At 38.7% G+C, this 13310-nt stretch overlaps 1 protein-coding gene across 4 annotated transcripts in view; it reads right to left on the bottom strand.

The window, feature by feature from the left end:
* PRDM5 (PR/SET domain 5) overlaps nucleotides 1-13310 on the bottom strand; it is a 215679-nt gene that overhangs the window by 150652 nt on the left and 51717 nt on the right. The window lies entirely within an intron of this gene.

The following is a 13310-nucleotide window of genomic DNA, read 5'->3' as shown; positions in this document are numbered from 1 at the left end:
CTGCATTATCAGTTGCTAGGCACTTTCCCAGTTTATAAAACTTATATGCCAATCTCCATTCAACTCTCATTTCATGTTTCTATTCCACTGGAATCCAGAAAGCGGGGGGAGAGGAATGATTAGCACTCCGTATCTCCAACACCAAGTAAGTAACATAAATATACAGGTTACAAATTCATCTTGGCAGACATGATAAGAGTTCTAGATTTCTAAAACTTTATTTTATAAAAAAAAGAACAATCAGTCCAATAAGGTATGTATTTTCATGATACATCTGGACAATCATTTGCTCATTCAACAAATAATTATTGTTCTTAATGGCTGAAAGTATCAAGAATCTTTCAGTGAACAAGACAAAGCCCCAGGCCAGATGGCACTTAAAAGTAAACAAATGTAAAATATAATTTCATTTAAAGATGAGCACTATGAAGACAACTAAAACAGAGCAGGAGAAAACAGAACTAAGAGAAGGGCTTTATTAGATGAGGCGGTCAGGGAAAGCCCTTTGATAAGGTGACCTTAAGAGTTCTAAAGAGAGGGAACAGACCAGTAGAGGGCTGGAGGAAGACTGTTCCCATGAAGAGGGTACAGCAAGGGAAAGGCAAAGAGAAAAAGGCCTTGGGTTTAGAAATGAATCAGGTGCATTCAAAGAACAGTAAGAAGGCTATGGGGCTGGAACGGGAGGAGCGACCGAGAAAGTGGTGGGCGTTGAGATGTGACAGACTGGCAGACACCAGGTTATGTGGAGACCTACAGGCCAGGAAGACATCTAGACAGTTACTTTGAGTAGGTACAGTTATTTTTACCCAAAAACATTTTAAAAACCATCTGTTACATGCACTGCAAAAACTGATAGTTCAAGATTCTTATATATAATACCCAGGGAAGAATACAGTTTGCCTGTTCCTACTATCTGACATACTGCCATGTTTCTCAAACAATTCCTATTTTCTTAAATGCCTAAGGATCCTCAATAATCCTTTTAAAATCTCCTTTATGAAATGCCAGACCATTGCTGGGAAGCAAAAATTTCATTTTTAATAATTTTTAAAAGAGCAATTTAGGACTATAAAGATCTCATATTTATATACTTAAGATGCTTATATGTGAGGGTATGGGAATTTGTTAACACTTGCCATTAAATAGCAAACTCTCACTGAAAAGATCTGCTTTGGGAGGTGCCTGAAAATCGTCCTGCCTCCTACTTAACACTTCAGAACACTCACTGGCCACTGGGAAATTCCAAGAGTCCAGCAACACTGACATGATCGAGAGAAAGTACACTCTAACCCTATCCCTCAATGGGCATGCCAGTTCACATTTCTTTTGGCAGCGTATACAATTTTAAATACTTGGATATAAAGTCCTTCCTTTCAGGTACCTCCACAGCTATAGAACCAAAACTGTTGATATTGACAAACAGCTCAATTAAGCACAGCAGGTGGCAATGCCACCTCATACTTGAAAGCAAAATCTTCTCAGGAGAACTGAAATTGAAAATCTGTAACTGTTACTGAAATCCACACAACCCAACTAACTTTATGGAGTGAAACACAGATGGGTTTGTCCAGGGCATATGTCAGTTTGAGAGGACAGCACTACTTAGAGAATAGGTTATGGCCCTTCTTAATCATACACTGGTCACTCGGTAGTAAGCACAATATATATCAGATGTGTTTAACATTTGGAATTCTTTCAAATGATAGGAAATAAAAAATATTTCTCTGCGACTTGTTATAGTAAGAACATTTGAGTTTTTACCAGGGGCATTGTTTGTTCTTTGTGTATTTCAGCCTTTCCCCAGGTCCTGGCCCCAGCTACGTTCAATCATTCAGTATTAGTAACTTATTTTTCTTTTCAGTCCATTAGATATATGTACTTCCTGGCTATCACTTTCTCAAGCAATATTCCATCTTAAGGGAAATACATTATTTGATTTTTTACTAAAATTGTTCTGAAATGTTATCACTTTTAAGACACAAATTTATGTGCTGATTTATTTTATTCTCAGAACAATGCTATCACAGCCAGCGATATACTATGTTACCTACATATTCATATTTGAAATAACTTTCTTTGTTCATTAACAGAATCACTGCCCATTTTATCCCAAATATGCTTACCCAAACAACTTTTAAGTTCTTAGATAGTCTTTACTCTCTGGGGCCTACCTGTTTTCTCCAGCTTTCAAGTGGCTGGCCATTTCCTCATTCCATCAGTCTAGTCTTCAACACTCCACCAAAGCTGGTAGATTACCTGTGCACACGCCTTTTATCTCACTACCCTAACCACAGCGTTCTCCTTGCTGACATACCATCTCAAAGAGACATCCACAAGTAATCGAATCCATCTTTCCTCTTTCCACAGACACCAAATCAAAACAACTCCAGACAGCTGGCTATCATTAAAGTCTCCATTTATCTATCTTAATTTGATACTGAACCCTGAGGTAATAAATTGAATATTTTTTTTTAAATCTAAGGAATAAAAAAGATTGAAAATTCCTCCTAGTACCATGTTCCAACAACTCACTAACTTTTGCTGCCAAAGTGTATTATGTTCCTATCAAAACTTAGTCTTCCAAATGCCATCTTATTTCATTTGAATTTTCTTGGAAATGAAGTGTATTTGGTTACTGTCTGACTTACTGCATAACTCGGGCCAATGATGAAGTCAACAGTCTCATCGTATAGTAAAAACCATCTGTCCCAAAATCCCGCTAGATTTGCACAGGCTTCCTATAGTAGTTACACAAAAAAGTTAGCTAAAGTAGGAAACAGGCCAGGCAGGTGGCTCACACCTGTAATCTCAGCACTGTAGGATGCCAAGGCGGGTGCATCACCTAAGTTCAGAAGTTTGAGACCAGCCTGGCCAACATACAGTGAACCCATCTCTACTAAAAAATACAAAAATTAGCTGGGTGCGATGCGATATGCCTATAGTCCCAGCTAGCTGGGAAGCTGAGGCAGGAGAATCGCTTGAACCCGGGAGGCAGATGTTGCTATGAGCCAGCGCCACGGCACTCCAGTCTGGGCAGCAGAGCAAGACCCCATCTCTCAAAATAAAATAAAGTAGGAAAGGGAAAGGTACCCTTATGTGAAAATGAAAACTTTTATGCTTCTATATACTTATACATATCTCTACGACTTTGCCACTTTACATTTAGTGAATTTATCCCCTTATGGGAACATGGCAGGGTCTAGCCTCTGTTAAATGCTACTGACATCACTTTTCAAGTATCTGAGAGAAAGAATGTGCTGGTCATTGCTACCATGTATCTGTACCTTTTTCTCAGACTAAAGGTTCACAACACTGAGTATGTCATAGTTGATTTTATGTTCCCACCCAGAAAAAGACAGAGGAAACCACAAAAAAACCTCAGCTCAATTAGAGAAAAACCTAACATGGAAATGAAAGAAGAAAGTGGAAATAGGGAGTCAACACAAATCTTCTTTTCCTAAATTTGAATATTTTATTTGTTAAACTAGGTCAACTATAGACAGAGAAGCTCAATTATTATTTGGAGGTTAATTTCCAAAGAAGAGTCTACAATGTTGCTTACTCTGTTATTTTACTTCAATCATTTCTAATGCCTGAGGAATTTTTCACTATGTACATTCCATCAAGGCGCCAAGGGCAAAGCCAATCAGCCAGGTTTGTCCCCTAGAAGTGGCAAAATGTAACTGATAAAATCTGATTTAACATACGGTAAAATTTAATGGCAGCAAAATACAGTCAGTTCCAAAAAAGACAGCAATAACATCTTTAATGAGAAGTTACAATACATGATGTTATAGTATTTATTTATTAAATAAAACATATTTCCCTTTCTTTCAATAAGACGCTTCAAAGAAAGTAGTTTTAAGCACTAAATTTTAAAATACGGATGTCTTTAGAGTATAAAATACCATCACATTTTTGTATTTAAATTACAGACATTCTTTCTGTATTGTTTTTAACTAAAGTAAGGCCACATGCCTTGCCTTCAGTGTTTCATTATCTAGACTTCACAATATCTTTAGGAGCACACAAAAAAAATGTGCTCAAGTAATCAATTCTGACAGCACACTGTTGTCAGATTTAAACCTAAGAGAGAGACACTTTCAGAAATCAGCAATGATCATAGCTCGGAAACTAGTGATCTATGGTTTTCAAGAAAAGGGCGTGGGTCCCTCCTGCCTTGCCCCCCGCTGTTGATTGTTCAAAGGATTCTCTCTAAAATTACTGTTTGCTTGTGTGCTTATAAACGCGCGTGCACACACACACACACACATCACTGTAGTTATCTACTTTTAACTCCTTTCTACCTTCGCTCCATCTCCCTCCCATCTGCCAGTTGCTATCTGATAATCCTAACCCATGGATTCCCCTACCTTCACATGGGAAAGCAGATGGAGAGGAAATGCAGGCTTTTACAGATTCCTGTTTCTTTACTAAGTAACATCCATCATATAATACATATTAAGTTAATACTCAATATTAAAGGACTGATGAGAAAAATAAAGTCACTTTTTGGACAAATAGCCCCCTAAATATTTCAAGTGAAAGAAAATCATTCTGGAGTGGTACAGATGCTAAAAGGAATCAAAAACCTAAATGTCATCCAGGGCTCTGACTACATCACTTTGGGTGTCACTTCCTCCCCATGAACTAAGCCGTGATCACTTGACCTCTAAAATGGGTATAACAGTCTCTGCCCAGAAAACTCACAGAAACTGTGAGAGTATCAAATGAAATAAGATGCATGACAGTTCTTTATACCAATAGGTATTTTACAACCACAAGGTATTAGTAAAATGAGGAGACTGGGCCCAGAGTGTCTATAGGCACCTTAAACATAAACATTCTGCTTCCAATGGCACAACTGGGAGCATATATACCATGTAACCTTCTTTGTGTGTGTGTGTGTGTGTGTGTGTGTGTGTGTGTGTGTGTGTGTGTTTTAGAAACAGCATCTCTGTCGTCTAGGCTAGAGTGCAGTGGCACAGCACCATCATGGCTCACTGCAGCCTCAATCTCCTGAGCTCTAAAAATGATTCTCACATGTTAACCTCCCAAACAGCTGGGACCGGGATTCAGATGCATGTTACCTTGCCTGGCTAATATTTTATTTTTTTGTAGAGTCAGGGTCTCCCTATATTGCCAATGCTGGTCTCGAATTCTTGGGCTCAAGCAATCCTCCTGCCTTGGCCTCCCAAAGTGCCTAGATTACAGGCATGAGTAACCGCATCTGGCCATGTCAATCTTTTCAAGGAACAAACATGAAGGATATCTTCTACTCTTCAAATCCAAATACATATTTTAACAGGCTCTAATTGAATTTTCTAAGGTAGTAGCAAACCCAGTAGTCATTTTGACTGAACTGACAAACTTTCTTATGCCAAACTGAAACACCTTGCTCTGTGACCCACTGCCAATAACTGCACCTCTGCCCCCTCAAGGAGTTTTAATTTCTCTTCCACCTACAGCCCTTCAAATTTCTGAAGGCAAGAATCTCTCTCTCTCTCTCTCTCTCTCTCTCTCTCTCTCTCTCTGTGTGTGTGTGTTTTCTCTTCCACAAGACAAATAACTACTTCCTTATCAGACGTGATTTTCAGTTCCATCAGTGTCCTGGTTATCCTCTTAGGAGTGCATGAAAACTTATCAAAACTCTCTTAATATGGGACAGAATCCAGCCTGGAAAGGAAGAGATAATAACCTCTGACCTGAACACCCTTTCTAATGAAGCAGCTTAAAAGTCACAAAAGCAATTTTTGGTTGCCACACTTGGCATTTAGACTGCCTTTATAAACAACCCATATAAAGGAAGGTCTCATGATACTGTCAAAGACAGAAAGATAAATGTAACTGAAGAACTTGGTTAGGTTTATGTAGCTAAGCAAATCCTATACCTAGACAACTGACCACTCAGAGAAGGAAGCTTATTATTTGATATAGTCTCAATAAATATTTTATTAACTAAAAGCTCATGTAATGTGTCTTTTTTTTAACACTCTCATTCCCTTTATTTCCTTTAAATGTTCAAAAATATTTTATGAGAGAAGTAATATAAAATATTTTAAAGCAGTCCATATATTTTTTGAACTGGGCTAATTTTTTTGAAAAATAAATACCTGACATAAAATGAAAGACATAGTAAAAACCACATCATCTTTTCCACAGCAAATTCATGAAAGTGCCCTGACAGCATAGAAACTGTCCTTTTCCATAGTTTGGCAAACCTATTCACTACTCAGATTTCAATGACATTTTCGCACAGACAAGTTTTTTCTTTCTTATCACATGAAGAATACAGTGACCACTTTCTCCCTTCTTGAAAAAAAAAAAAAGAATAAAGTTGAGTTTAACTGGCATTAGCTTATTGTACCCCTTATTTTAGGGGTTTTCTGTAAAACATACAGGTTTTTATGTATGACTGTTAGAGCATTTCTCTTAGCTACTTAGTGGCTTTTTGTTTACTATTTATTTTGTCAAGTTTGTAAAGCAAGTGACTTCCATAAGCAAAAGGGGTTATTTTACCAAGGAATTCGAAAACCATAATAATAAAGCCAGCATATCTTCTGACAGTTTGGCAGCATCCATCAGATCCCTCAGCAATAAATCGTAAGACTTTAAATCCTATTAAAGTTTTATGAAGCCTTAGTGTTGCCCAATTTTTAATACAGATTCAAGACTCTCATAGGCTTATAGCCTTATAGTCATCAGTTATCTTTTTTCTATTGTTGTTAACATGGAATCTCGCTCTGTGGCCCAGGCCAGAGTGCAGAGGCATGATCTCGGCTCACTGCAACCTCTGCCTCCCGGATTCAAGCTATTCTCGAGCCTTAGCCTCCTGAATAGCTGGGATTACAGATGTGGACCATTTCACCTGGCTAATTTTTGCATTTCTAGTAGATATGGGGTTTCACCATGCTGACCAGGCTGGTCTCAAACCCCTGATCTCAAGTGATTCACCTGCCTTAGCCTCCCAAAGTGCTGGGATTACAGGCATGAGTCATCATGCCCACACTATAGTCACCTTTTGGAGAATTTTCCCTATAGCATATTAAGAGAGTTTACAAAATGTACCAAATAATAAAAAGCAAGTTTTGGTAGCAAAATTCTAATTCTAAAACATGAAATTATTTTAAAGAGTTGGTGATCACATATAAAACGATGGCTCAGTATCCAAGACCCAGAGATCACAGTCTTAATGGTGTTTTTAAAAGAATATGCTTTGGGCCGGGTGCAGTGGCTCATGCCTGTAATCCCAGCACTTTGTATCACTTGAGGTCAGGAGTTTGAGACCAGCCTGGCCAAAATGGTGAAACCCTGTCTACTAAAAATTCAAAAATTAGCCAGGTGTGGTGACACATGCCTGTAGTACCAGCTACTCAGGAGGCTGAGGCAGAAGAATCACTTGAACCTGGGAGGCGGAGGTTGCAGTGAGCCAAGATTGTGCCACTGCACTCTAGCCTAGGCAATAGAGCAAGACTCCATCTCAAAAAAACAAAAGAGAGAGAGAGAAGATGCTTTGTATCTGAAAACTTCTGTGCAAAGATTATAGAAATGCTGAATAACAAAAGAGCATTGTGTAGTCCACAGGAAGAAAAAAATTTTTTTAATTGGCTTTTCCTTTGATTTTGATCTCCTAACCCAAATTCCTCTCCTAACTGCATAGTTTTCTAAAGCTATTAAAATTGAATCCACCCAACCCATTTAAATCTAACCATATTCCATATTCTTCTCAAAATGTACATAACTTGACACAGAAACAAAGCAATGATCTTAGCATTAGAGTGTACCTAAGGCAACCAAATACTTCCCAGTTACTAAGGTAATTCTCATAATCATCCAGCAATCTATAGTTCTGTACTGAAAATTCTAAAAAGTAATATCATTTGTCAGGAAACATTTACTGAGCAACATTTACTACACATTTCTTTATTGGTTATTTCCAAATGAGTTATGAAACGTCACAGATGAAATTTTTGAACACAGTTCCTTTACTCAATTTATAACTTCAGTATGAGGAAGCAGAAAATACAATGTCTATAAAGCTCACAAAGCAATGTACTGATCACTATAAAGGAGATACATATGAATTTCACTCATTTCTAAAACATTTAGTACACATGGGTGTAAAGTGACATATACAGTGCCAGGTCCTGAAGATGCACTAAGATGAAAAGTAAGAGTTAGAGCAAAGAGTGCATTACAAAAAGCTTCCAATAGCGAGGTATGCCACAAGAATACACCTAGCAGGCCTGAGACTGCCAAAAAAGTCCTGTCTGCAAGTCTGGCCTTTGATGGGCATGGGAGAACGTGGCTCTCAGAGTGTTCCCTGTCAATAGTTAACATATCAGGGTGGTTTACTGTGCCTAGACTACTTGTGTAAACAATATGGGTTATGCTGAACACCCGTCTTCCTTATGGAAGTCTGGAATTTTGATATATCCTAGGGAGAAGGTGCCTATGAGTTTCCAATAAAAATCTTGGGCATTGAATGTTTAATAGGCTTCCTTGTACTGAACATCACACAAGTGTGGCTGCATTTTTATTAGTGGACAAAGGATATGTTCTGGCCAAGTGCAGCAGCTCATACCTGTAATCTCAACTCTTTGGGAGACTGAGGCGGGTGAATCACTTGAGCCCAGGAGTTCAAGACCAGCCTGTACAACATCATCTCTACTAAAATACAAAAATTCGCCAGGCATCAGAGCATGTGCCATCATCCCAACTACTTAAGAGGCTGAGGCATGAAAATTGCTTGAACCCAGGAGGTGGAAGCTTCATTAAGTCAAGATCATGCCACTGCACTCCAGCCTGGGTGACAGTGCAAGACTCTGCCTAAAAAAAAAATTATATATATATGCTTCATGGGAGGGAGAAAACACAAGGAAAACTGCACACAGCTTCCTCTAGACTCTGCCTGTGCCTTTTCCCTTATGATAGGGCTTTACATACATGCTATGCCACTGTAATAAACCTTAGCCATGAGTACAAATATACACTTAGTTCTATGAGTCCTTCTAGAAAAATCAAGTGTTAGGGTAGTGCTGGGAACCTCCAACACACAAGGTGAATTTAGTTCCATGTGCTAAAAATGAGATACAAATTTGCCAGTAGAAGGCAGAGGGTCATTTCAAGATTAATGAAGTTTTGTCATACAAATATTTAACTTATATAAATTAAACTATACCAATTCAACCAAAGCATTAAAAAATGAGAAAAATCAAAGAGAGAAAATAAATTGAAATAACAAAGACCATTTCCTTTCATGGCCAAAAAACAAACCAACTCTATCTAGCGATCAAATAAGGAAGAATAATAAGGAGTAATTATAAGAGGTTATTGCCTTATTAATTGGCTTCAGAACCTAAGCTCTGCAAAGAGGTGAATCCACTGTAGAGAAAATTGTAACAATGAAATAATGGTAAAATAACTTAGTCATTTTGCGTGGAGGAGACATAATGAAGGATAGAAGTAAATCTGGTTGGGAAGATGCAGTTAGTCAAAGATGATAGGACTCAAATTTTGTGGTTGCAGCAGCAAAATCAGAGCAGTAACAGGAAATAAATGATGACTGTGTGAATTAGGATATTCAGCCTTCCAACTAATAGCAATGGCAATGGCTAAGACTAATCAGGGGCCACCCCAGTAGGGCATTAGCTTCTCAGTAATAATATACTGCTGCATGGAGGGGTAGAAACTCTGCCAATGTCTTGATTCAACTGTGAAAGATGAAGGGCAATAGATAATGGGTGACCAATGACCCTAATATACAGGATGAATTGTGTGTGGAGGGAAAATTCTGCGCAAGGTGAAAGGACTATATAGGCTATGACAATAAATGCGTTAATCTATAAATTCATATTTTAACAGCTAAAGAGAGAAGGGTAGGGATGGGAAATACTGATTTACAGGCCTTGAACATAGTTGATACTGATATCTAAAGGCATAGTATCAAAGATTAAAAATCAGACAGATTGATATTCTAGAAGCTTTTAATCCATGGCAAGTGAAATCAGACAGACAGGAAAACTTAATGCAACTAAAGAATAAAAACACAAAATTAAGAAATACTGATGTTACATGCAAGCAAAGAGGAACATAGAAGCTCTTTCTCAAATCCTCCTCCCGCATGCCCAGCCATCGGATAGGTTGGCTGAGGATTCCCAACTATCCATCTCCTGGCAGTGCCATGATACAGTGGAAAGATACTGATATTCCTGAGTGTCATCGAACTGTATCAGAAAGGGTGACTTACAGGATACCCTTTAAGTCAAGAAACATTCAGGAAAATAATTCTCTAAATATAGAAATTTTATTCATTAAAAATAAGAAATTGATCTTTACTTGTTCCTAAAAGATTTTGTTTCCTCACTCAGAATCAACTAAAGCTCTTATATCCTAACAATCAAATGGGAATAGAAGGATCAACTCAGAAGAGGCCACATACCTACGTTGTACAAGCTTCTCTCTCACTATACGTCATTTGCTAGAATTCTGCCAAAAGCCTCATGCTGCCAGGAGGTAGGATCACTGGCACAGGAATATCTCCCTGATACAGACACAGCAGTGTCTGGCATCAATAACTGCTCTAGCAACAAAAGATCTGGCAAGGAATGCCATCCAAACCCAGGACACAAATATTGCAGCAGAAGACATTTTCTGACCAAGAAAACCAGGGCTTCTTCCCTTGACCTGATTTTCTTATGGCATTAAGTGCCTGGACCAAAGGAACTGAAAATGAGAGCTGCAAGGGAATCTTTGAATAAAGGAATCTGGGGTACTCCAAGTGGGGAGGAATTCTTCAGGAATACTGTGTTTTCCAACGATATGGGGCTTAATGATCTATCCGGGTCCGTGGACTCTACCACTTGGGACATTTAATAATCACTCTCAAATCTCCTCACTCTGAGAAAAACATATGGCCTGTTTAAGAAGAATATAGATGAGCAAAGATTATTCAGTCCTTGCTATTGCTGAGTCAGCCTTGATATCAATCCTGCTCCACCTCTAGTACCATAAAATCCTAAAACTGCATTTGTGATTTGTTCTCCTGTAGGACAATCTGATATATCTTTCCCAACCAAGTCTTTAAGTGACTGGATTACCACCAGCTGCTCTACACCCCATGGAGTCACTCTACTCATCAAACTCTTTCTTCAATCCTGACATTTTGGTGACAGGGTCATAGTCATGCACAGTTGGATTTGTTCAAGGTCAGATGACTGCTAGCCCAGATCCCTGCCAGCTGGCACTCCCTGGTCCTTAACATGTCCACAGTTCTACTCCTCTGAGACAGGTAACCTGAATGGTGAATTATAGTTCCTGGGCATCACTTAGACTGTCCTCATACACTGATCTCCCGTGTTCTCATCTACTCTAGAAATGGAATCTCACTCAAACCTGGGCTTGCTTCTAATTCTCTGCCTCTTCCTGACCAAGAGTATCCACCAAGGTTTCGCCAGCCTGACCCAGGCCCCACCCTCATCAGAGCCTCCTCAAATTGTCTTAAGATGTCAAGAAAAGCTCTTAGATTTGGGTCATGTTACAACAGTCAATAATCCGCTATTTGAATATCAAGAGCATTTTTGTAATTGACTTTTTCCTAATCAACTCGAAATCTATCTTCAAATTCATCCCGCACACTATTGCCAGAGCACTCTCTGCAGTTCATCCATCTCCTCACACCAATGCCTGTTTAAAAGCCACCCACTGCTTGCCAGAATTTCAAACTCCTTTGCATGACAAAAGAGGCCCTTCACATGCTGACTTGTCTGTCTCAGCTGAGATCACTGTACCTCCTCCCCCTTCACTGCACACTTCATTGCACGTACACCTGGCACTGGACATCTAAGAACACACATCCTCTGCCTGGAGCAGGGGAATAGTGCTTCACACTTTCATCTGAGAGATTCTCACATAAGTCAGATTCCATAAGGATGAAAGATTCCTATTTGGGTCAATATCATGTTACTTTTACGAACATATGCTTTCCATTTTATACACAACTTTATTCTATGAAAAGTGAAACACGAAAGAAATCTGCTTTAAAAAACAAATAATAATAGTATAACTGCTAATAGTTTTTGAGTCATTTATTATGTGCCAGGCACTTTGTCAAGAACCTTTATATGTATTACATAATTTACTCCTCAAAAGAACTCTATGAAGTAGAGGTTACGTATTAACCACGTTTAACAGATGAGGGAACTGAAGCAGAAACAGAATGAATAACTTCTTAAAGGTTTCACAGCCATTACAGGAGCTAGGAATTGAACCAAGACAATTTGAATTCAGATCCCACCATGTTATATTACCTTAATACACTCACAACCTTGCTCACCAGTTTGCCACTTGGAAAGCAGAATTCTAAAACTGACTCCCCACAATTCACACCTTTGTATAATGCTTTCCCATTTGAGTATGAAAGGAACTTGTGAGTATGACGAGATAGCAATCCTATGATTATGTTATAAAGAGATTATCTTTGGGGAGCCTCACCTAATCGCATGAGCAGGGAGTTTTCTCTGGCTGGTAAGCAGGAAAATTAAAGATATTAAAACAAGTTAAATATACTGAGGAGCCCACAGGGTGGCCTGAGAGGGGCCACTCACAGACCTAGGGACTGAAAACAGTCTCTAGCCAAAGTCCAGCAGCAATAAGGACCTCAGTGCTACAACCTCAAGGAACCAAATTCAGCCAGCAACCTGCTTGGAAGCAAATTGATCCTCAAAGCCTCCTAATAAGAACCTTGCCCTTCCAATACCTTGATCTGGCCTTGTAAGACCCTTAAGGAGGGAACCTACCCAGACTTCTCACCTACACAACTGTAAGGTAACTTTTTTAAATGTTGTTTTAAGCCACTAAGTTTGTGGTAATTTGTGAGGCAGCCAAGGAAACTAATGCCTGAATTCTGGTACCAAAATCTATGTCAATTTTCTATTACTGAACAACAATTACCACAAACTTAGCAGCTTAAAACAACGTCATTTCTTATCTCATAGTTCTGCAGGTCAAGAGTCTGGATGGGCTTGACAGCATTCTCTGTTTAGGGTCTCTGGGGAAAGCTCCGTGGAAGAATCTGCATCCAAGCTCATCTCGGTTGTTGTCTGAATTCTAGTTCCTTAAAGCTATAGGGCAGTGGTCTTCATTTTCTTACATTATTTTAGATGAGATAATAAATATGATCTGTAATCTCCAAATACTGTTAATTATGTAAAAATTACTACAAATGCCTTTAAATATAATGGAAACATTGTTAATGTAAGAAATTTAGTCTTTTCACACACACACACACACACACACACACACACACACAA

The sequence above is a fragment of the Saimiri boliviensis genome, chromosome 3, assembly GCF_048565385.1.
Source record: "Saimiri boliviensis isolate mSaiBol1 chromosome 3, mSaiBol1.pri, whole genome shotgun sequence".
In the NCBI taxonomy this organism is placed as follows: Eukaryota; Metazoa; Chordata; class Mammalia; order Primates; family Cebidae; genus Saimiri; species Saimiri boliviensis.
The sequence above is the reverse complement of the archived record's forward strand: the minus strand, read 5'-3'. Positions and strand labels throughout refer to the sequence as shown.